This window comes from Echinops telfairi, unplaced genomic scaffold, assembly GCF_000313985.2.
Source record: "Echinops telfairi isolate 266 unplaced genomic scaffold, ASM31398v2 ScPeMD7_2565;HRSCAF=3150, whole genome shotgun sequence".
NCBI lineage: Eukaryota > Metazoa > Chordata > Mammalia > Afrosoricida > Tenrecidae > Echinops > Echinops telfairi.
Window position 1 is genome coordinate 1,386,773 of NW_022106463.1, and position 8,559 is coordinate 1,395,331.

Sequence of the window (8,559 nt, forward strand, 5' to 3'; positions counted from 1 at the left end):
TCCTCCAGGATCAATTAGGCAAGTTGGTGGCCGAGTGGGTTACCAGTTGGGCTTGCTACCCACAGACTGGCAGTTCGGACCACCAGTCGCTTGAGAGGAGAACGTCCATAAAGATTTACAGCTGACAGCGGAGGCCCAACACCATCTGCAGAACATCTAGTCAGATTATGCCGCTGGCAGATCCCCACGAGCCACAGACAAGGGTCTGGAGCAGCCTTACTATCAGATAGGGATCACTGTCATCGTGCTTAGACTGCACTGAACTTGATGCTTGGTCAGTTGACCTCTCTCTTGACCCAACCTGAAACTCCTCTAGGCTCGGCTGTTTCTTGCTATGTAGCTCCGTGACAAAAATACCTGGCCTTTTAAATCCGGATGGTGGTCTTTTCTTTCTAACTATTCATACTTGTTTTTGTATTATTTATATATTTGTATTATTATTTTGTCCTTACCACTTTCTTTTGTTTCTGTTGTTTATTGTTTCTGTTGGGTTTTCCAGTTTGTGAAGCACAGGAGGAGTAGATGCAAAGAAATAAGGAGTGAGTTTATCGAGTTTATAGGGGAGGTAGTGGTGGGAGATATGGAGAGTTGGGGGGAGAAGCAAACAATATATGTGGGAGGGGGTTGGGAGCACTAGAACTGATGGTGATTATACAACTCAGTTTAAAAGTGATTTAACCCTGGGGGTGGGGGAGTGTCCTCAAATTGATGGTGGTGATGATTGTACAACTCTTCTTGATATGATTGAAGGACTGAATTGTGTGATGTGTGGATTAAGAGCCAATGAAACTGTAAAAGAAGATGCATAGGCTCGGAAGCCCACGAGGCGAGTCTTCCGTCCCGTCAGGTCACTGTGAATCAGAACTGACGTGGTGCCAGTGAGTTTTGCGTGTGCGGTTTTCCGTTTTTTAAAATCAAGTCGGGAAATAGAAGCCCAGGACTAACCAAGACGGGCTCAGTGGCTGAGATGGCGCCGGGGAAATGTAGATGGTGCACTTGATCTTGGGATTTATAACAGCTCACTCCAAGGGTTCTACTAGGGTCAGTGTTTGGTAACGACAAGCCATGCTTGGAAAACTAAAGGATCCTTGCTTTCTGCGAGGGAAAAGCTTGCCAAGGTCACTGGACTCACTCTTCCAATGTTCCCCCCAGCCCGGCGCCCAGCAGCCCCTGAGCCTCCTGAAGCTGACCTCAGCCTCCCCATCCAGACCCGGGTGGAAGCTGTCTTTGTTGCTTACAGATTGGCTGTGTGATCCCGGGGGCACGTCAGATACACCCAAATCTTCCCTAAACCTCCGAAATTTGGTCAGATTCACCCCGACTCTGGAAACTCCTGGCTTTAAAAAAAAAAAAATCCCTTCCTTAGAAGGGGCTTTTCTTGCCCACCCGACCCAATCTAAGGGGCCCAGAGGAGAGAGAGAGGGGAATTTTTCTTTTTCATTACCTGAACCAGAAGCAATGTGAACCACACCCAAACCAAACCCACTGCTTGCAAGTCAATTCGACTCAAAGACCCTGCGGGGCAAGAGAGAACTACTCCTTGGCTTTTCCCAGCAGGGCAGGGGTTGGGTCTGTAGTGTACACAGGGTCGCAACCAACTGGGCAGCACCTAGCAACAACAATAAATCTTGACAGACGCAGACAGCCTCATGTCCCCCACCCCACACCCCCAAGGGTCTAAACTACCCACCTGTCAGTACGCGGTCTGATGCTTAACCCGCCGCACCACCCGTGGGAGGTGTGTCTGGCACGTTGGTCTCGAGACCCAGGAAGTCCCTGTCAGGAATGTACGCAGGTCCCTGATGACTCTTCCAACCCAAACCCACAGCCTAGTCGATTTCAACCCACAGCCACCCTGTAGGACGGGGAGAACGCCCCCCGGGTTTCTGAGGCAGTCCATATTGACGGGGACATTTTCCTCCCACAGAGGAACCACCACAGCGAGGCTGGTGGTTTCCAACAGCAGACCTTGAGGTTAGCAGCCCAACTCGGAGCCCACTGCACCTGCAGGGCAGTTTCCGCAATGCTGTCCCGGGGAGGGAGCCGATCACCAGCTGCAGGGGATGTTAGCACCAGGCTGGGCCCAGAGAAGGCCATGGGACAACGGGAAGGTGTCTTCTGAAACTGAGGATGCAGGCCCGAGTGAGACAGATCTGTCCAGTGCGGCGCACACTTGCTATTGTGAAAGCCTGCGAGGCTGGTCACATCTCGCTAACGCGTGTTTGAACAATGGCTACCTTTCCCCAAACACAGTGAAGGGGAAGGCGGATATGGGACTGGGGACTTCGAGGAGGGTCAAGTCCCTAAGTCCCAATGACCCCAGAGCTCTGGGAGTGGTGTGGCTGACTCCCCCTCCCCCTACACACACACACCCTGATAAGAGACATCACAGATTTGTCTCAGTTGGAGACCTTGCATTTCAAGCTTTGGTTTTAAAACAGTTGATTTCATGGCCAAATAACAAGCTTCTGGAAGAATTTCTCATGAGAATGCTGGCCAGTCACGTGACTATTGCCGTGTATATACTCAAGTATAAACCGAGTTTTCCAGCACATTTTTTATGGTCAAATTAACTAATATTCGGGTCGGCTTATACTCGAGTATATACGGCATCATTTTCTTAGAAGAAAATGTATGTTTGAGGAATTGCATTCCATCAAGAATTTTATAAAGATGACCTTAAGTCCATAAGGATATAAACTTGAAAATCCTTGTGTGTGTGTGTGTGTGAGACAGTCCTCAAGAAAAATAATCAAATTTTCTACATTATTTTGGCATCACCAAATCAAACAACCCACTGCTGTCAAGTCTACTCCACCTCCTAGGGTTCCAAGATTGTAAATCTTGACCGGTGCAGCCAGCCTCCTCCTCCTCCCAAGGCAAGGGCTACATAGGTTTGCCGTTAGACTTGCACTTAGCAGTCCAATGCCTAACCCGCCGCGCTACCAGGGCTCCTCCTGGCATCAATCAATTAAAAGGACATCAAAAGAAAGGGCACAAGATTGGGATTTGGAAACAGCAACACAACTCTCAACACAAAAGTGCCGCATTTTCAAATACACACCCAGGCTTGGCCTAGGTAAGGCATGCAAAAACTTGAATGAAAGAGCAAACTCATCAACTTCTCTTTAACTGGGTCCTACCAAACCCAAGTCCAATTCTCAATCTAGTCCTACAAAATGCTGCCAGATGTTCAGGCATTTTTATTCTCCTTTCTCTCGTCTCTCTCACAGACCTTCACTGACTGCTCCAGGGACACCAAGCCACCAACCCAAGAACCAAACTAAACCAGCGTCTAGCAGGATCTGCAAGAGGACACAAAGAGTTGTGACACCATCACTTCCTGCCCAACATTCTAGGTGGTGCTGAAAGCATACATTCGCTGCCACTGAGGAGCGGGGTGAAATCAGTCCGTGAGAGGAGCCAGCACCTCAAGCCGACTCACACAGCAGCACAGTCAGGCACCTCTCCTGGACAGTCCAGTCAGCAAGCCACATAATGGTGTGGGGGGGGGGGCGACACTGTCATTAAGAGGGGTCTCTGAGAACACAAAGGATTACAACCTTGGGTCTAGGAACTCTCACTTTATTAAAAAAAAAAAAATTCCAGACTTCGATAAATGGTGCCAACTCAAAATTCAGGGACTCTCGGAAAGCGTTACAGTCTCAGAACCCCCAGACAGACGCAGTTCTCCTCTGTCCTATGGAGGTGCTGGGAGGCAGGAGCAGCTCCGGGGCAATGAGTTTTCGAGTTTATGAATCATGGCGCAGGGAACGAAAGGGAGTCGTGGAAGTAGGTCTTCAAATGGAGTGACCAAACTGTTGGTAAAGATTTTGTCAGTTCTTCCTGGCATTTCTAGAAAAAAAACAACCAAAACCAAAAAACAAAAAACCAAACAAACCAGCAGGCAACTGGGCAGGGTGGGGCTCCTTACAGTCAATTCCATACCCCAATAGGGGTTCTCAATCTTTGAGAAAGTCCTGTCTCCTCAACACCCACTCACTCTTTCCAAGTTCCAGCTACCCCCCTACTCCAAAATAAACAAACAACGCCTCAGAGTCGATTCTGACTCTCAACAATCTTACAGGACAGGTTAGAACTGCCCCTGCGGGTTTCTCAGGCTATAAATCATTATGGAAGCGGAAAGCCTCATCTTCCTCCGGGGGAACAGCTGACCTTGGGGTTAACGGGGCAGTGAGCAGCCCACTCCACCACCAAGTCCAAACCAAACTCACGGCCATGGGTGGAGTAAATTCCAACTCACAGTGACTCTGCAGGGCAGGTTAGAACTGCCCTGTGGGCTTCGGAGGCTGTAACTCTTTCTGTGAGTGAAAACACCTCATCACCCACCTCAGACCGGCTGGTGGTTTCCCACTGCTGATCTTACAGTTAGTAGTTCCGTTGGTGATCCACTATGACGCCACCAGGGCTCAGTGAGGGAGTATGACTGACACACACACACCCCCACCCCCACCCACCCCCAGCCCTTTTCAGAATCACTGGTGTAGAACAGGGGGCTGTTCCTCCAACAAGAAATGCTCAGCAAACCCTCCTGGAGAAAGGAAAGTCCCGCCCAAACTGGAAAGGCTGAAGGGCTGTGATTTGATGGAGGAAGTGTGGAGCTATTCTTAGAGCCGAGAGCTTCCTGTGAAAAGGCTCACACAGAGAGGAGAAAGATGACCAGCGGACAATGCTGGGAAGGGGGGGCAGGTGCTCTGGGGCACAGGACAAACTAGGTAAGAGGCCAGTGAGGTGGGACTGAGTGAATTAGTAAGAGAATGGGCTGGCTTTAGCATTCCCACTCAATATAACTGCCTGGAGGTGGTGACATCCAACCAACCACACTAAACCCTTGCCCCCAAGGACATTCCAACTCTTACTGAGCTTGTAGGGCATGCAAGAATTGCCCCATGGGGTCTCTAAGACTATAAAACTTTACAGACACAGATTAGACTAGCAAGCGCTTTAACCACCAGGGCTCCGACCATTCAAATCCCAACTATATTCTTAAGGAGAGCCTTCCCAGCCTGACTGATCTGAGGACTAAGAGACCTGCTCTACACCTCAACAGCTTAACCAAACCAAACTCACTGCCATCGAGGGGATGGCCACTCATAGTGGCCCTACAGGGCAGAGTAGAACTGCCCCTTTGGGTTTCCAGGACTGTAGCTCTTTACAGAAGTAGACAGCCCTATCTCTGTCCCGTGGAGTGACTGGTGGTTTTGAACTGCCGCCTTTGTAGTTAGCAGCCCAACTCATAACCACTATGCCACCAGAGCTCTGTCAATAGCTAAACAGTCAGGTTCAACAAAAGCAAAACCACAGCTATAAACTGTATGCCAAATATTGGCACATGAACAAAGAGTATTCTTTTAATTCTCTTTTCAAACGAACTTAAAAACAAACAGACAAACAAGAAACAGGGCACAATTAAGCTGCCGCGTTACCAACACAAAGTCACCAAACAGTAAATAGCAAACACCAAGCAATGCCCATCTTAAAAAGCAAACCCAACACCCTCACTCCCATAGAGCTGATGCTGACTTACACAGTGACTCTGGAGGGCAGGGTGAAACTGCTCCCGTGGGTTTCTGAGACTGCAATTCTTTATGGGAGTAGAAAGCCCCTTCTTTGTCCCATGGAGCGACTGTTGACATTGAACTGACCGTGTGGTTAGCCGCCCAGTGTGTAACCACTATGTCAACAGGGATCCCCCTAAATGTAGTCTTAAAACCAATACCTTCATGTTTAACATTCTCTTGCTTTAGCAATTCTTGCAAACTGACACTATAAATTAAATAGCCTTAAGAGTACTGGAAAAAATAAAAGCCAACAAACTTGACATTAATGAGACTAGTCATCCAAGCAAGACCAACAGACAAACCAAATCTACTGCCAACAAGTGGATTCTGACTCACAGGGACCCTGTAGGACAAAGGTGTGGACGTGCTCTGGGGTTGAGGGGTTAGAAGCAGCCAGCCCCATCTTTCTCCCTCTGAAAGGCCGGTGGCTCCCAAGGCTTGCCTTTGAGGTTAACCCAGACCACAAGGGCTCCAGTGAGCAGGATCCCCTTCGTGAAAAGACATAATTCACATGATGACCAAACCCACTGCCATTGAGTAGATTCCATTCTATAGCCACCCTACATAGGGGTTCCAAGACAGCACCTCTTTATGGGAGTAGACAGCCCCATCTTGCTCCCACGGAAAAATTACTAGGTTTGAATCACCAACCTTGAGGCTGGCAGCCCACCACTTTACCATTTGCCCACCCAAGCTCTATGCTAACCATTTACTACTCAATGCTGTTGTTATTGTTGGTAGTTACTGTGGAGCAAATTAATTAATAAATAGTATCTTTTTTTAAAGAAGGGGTGGGGGGGGAAGCAGAGCTGGCAGACAGTCACTGTACCAAAAAGCTAGCAAGTTATGATTCATACCAACTTACAGGGCAAAGGAGAACTGCCCCCTTTTGGGTTTCTGAGGCTGTCAATCTTTACAGGAGCAGAGCCTCATCTTTCTACCTAGGAGAGGGTGGTGGATTCGAACCAGCTCAACCCTTAACCCACTTACTTCACTAAGGTCCCAGGGCTGCTTGAAAAACAACAAACTCAATGTCATCCAATGGATCCCAACTCCACTAGTAGAGTCAGTCTCAGAAACCCAGAGGCAGTTCGACGCTGTCCTGTAGGGTCGCTGGTATGAGTGCTCCTTTAGGGATTAGCAAACGAAGTCTTCTTCTGTGGAGCACAGTCATTTTGCTCCGTTTTTAAAAATGTTAGTCAAGACGCGGTAACTTTATCCTCTGTATTTTTACAAGTCCTTCACTTAAAAAAATGTTTTATGTCAATAAGGTATATATTAGTCAAAAGTTGCACATTATTATAAGTGTTAAATAAAATACAAGAGCAGCTTTTCAAACATTGAGTTGGTCTGGGTTTTCCAATACGACACAGAACAAACACTCCACCGCCACTTGCAGGGCTTCCCCAAATCCTTTTCTACTTCCTGTATGTTCATGGTTAATTTATCAGACTCCTTGTCTCCTCCCAGCCCCACCCCCCACCCCACGGGATTTAGGGCTGGCTATTTACAATTCAGCATTTAAAACAACAAGGCATCTTATTGTAAAAGCATTTCCCCTCCCACCAAAGGCAAGCCCCTCCCACAAGCCCTGTGATTTGCCGAGAAATATGTACAGCTCCGTTTTACACTAAGTTCACTTCAAATATGTGACAAGACTTGACGAATCTCTATTCCTTCTAAAATCCGATGCCTCTAATAATTCACCTTTATTTTGCGTGGCCTCTTCGGCTCAAAAGCCAAACTGCCTGACATGTTGGTATTTATCAAATGCTGAGCAGTTTCATTTCAGAGGACTATCCATTAAGGGGTGTTCCATATACTGGGCGGCTAAGGAAACAAGATTTTGAGCGACAGGGATACCCCATCTTGTTAATTTCTGTCCATTTCAGACAGACTGCCCTAACCAGCTGTGCCTTTTACATTGGAAGATTTGCCTGTTACTACGCCTAAAGAAAACATTTTAAAGATAACAAAAGCAGCGTCATCTCTCATTTAGCCCTCAAACCCGGTGCTCCTTCATGCTGAGATGCAAGCAGAGATTAAACTAAAAACAGAGCAAGATCTATTTAACTCAAACTGGCTTGCACTAAGCACCAAATTACTCTGTCCATTACTAAAGGAAGGCCCCTCAACTACGAAATTAAAAATTTTAACCAGAACACCTGTATTAACCACACACACACACACACACACACACACACACACTTCTGACGGTCCGTTCAGATTTCATCATATTCAAGTTTGACGTATTCAGTAAACTGCCAGTAAATGTTCTCGAAAGGGGCACCTAACTTGCTGAAATAAATACTTTGCCAAGAGAGCTATTCATTTGAATCTCTGTCCACTGCACGTAGAAACTCTGGCATAATGATCATTTTTTATTAAACTAAACAACTCGTACATCACACTCTCGCCCATCCTCTCGCTTGCCCTAGGGAGATGTAATTAAAAAAAAAAAAACACCTTTCGTGAATATAACAAAATACACAGATATAATGTATCTTCAAGCGTATGCTTGCACCAGAATACTTCTCATCCTCGGGCCTCCATACCCGATCCTGGCCTGCTCCCTCCTCGCCATGTTTTGGGGAGGCTGTCGCTCCGCAGTCCCGGTAACCAGTGCCGGGAAGTTGGGGTTACCTGGCTGCGGGGCTGCTTCCGCAGGACCCCCACTCCACCCCCACCCCCACCCCGGCCCACGGTCGGAGCTGGGCTCCAGCGGGGCCCTCGCCCGCCCCCCGCCCCGGGGAGATGCTCTTCCCGAAGTTTCCAAAGGCAGCGCGGCGCGAAGAAGGGGCTCCGCCGAGCCCGCATCCCCGGAGCGTGGCCCCGCCGGGTCGCCAGGCGCGGGCCAGCCTCGGAGGGACGGCTCCGCGGGGGCGCGGGCAGCAGAGGCTTGTGACGCAACTGCCACCACTTTCCCGGCCGCGCGAAAGTGCTCTCGAAAGTCGGACCGCGTCCTGCGAAGCCGCGG

At 48.5% G+C, this 8,559-nt stretch overlaps 1 protein-coding gene and 1 pseudogene across 2 annotated transcripts in view; one reads left to right on the forward strand and one right to left on the reverse strand.

The window, feature by feature from the left end:
• LATS2 (large tumor suppressor kinase 2) overlaps positions 1–7,320 on the reverse strand; it is a 61,872-nt gene extending 54,552 nt beyond the window's left edge. For both annotated transcript variants that reach the window (XM_045294043.1, XM_045294042.1), the window contains exon 1: positions 7,290–7,320. The gene's annotated coding sequence lies outside the window, so the exon portion shown is untranslated. The remainder of the gene's footprint in view (positions 1–7,289) is intronic.
• LOC101652886 overlaps positions 1–8,559 on the forward strand; it is a 56,240-nt pseudogene that overhangs the window by 3,469 nt on the left and 44,212 nt on the right.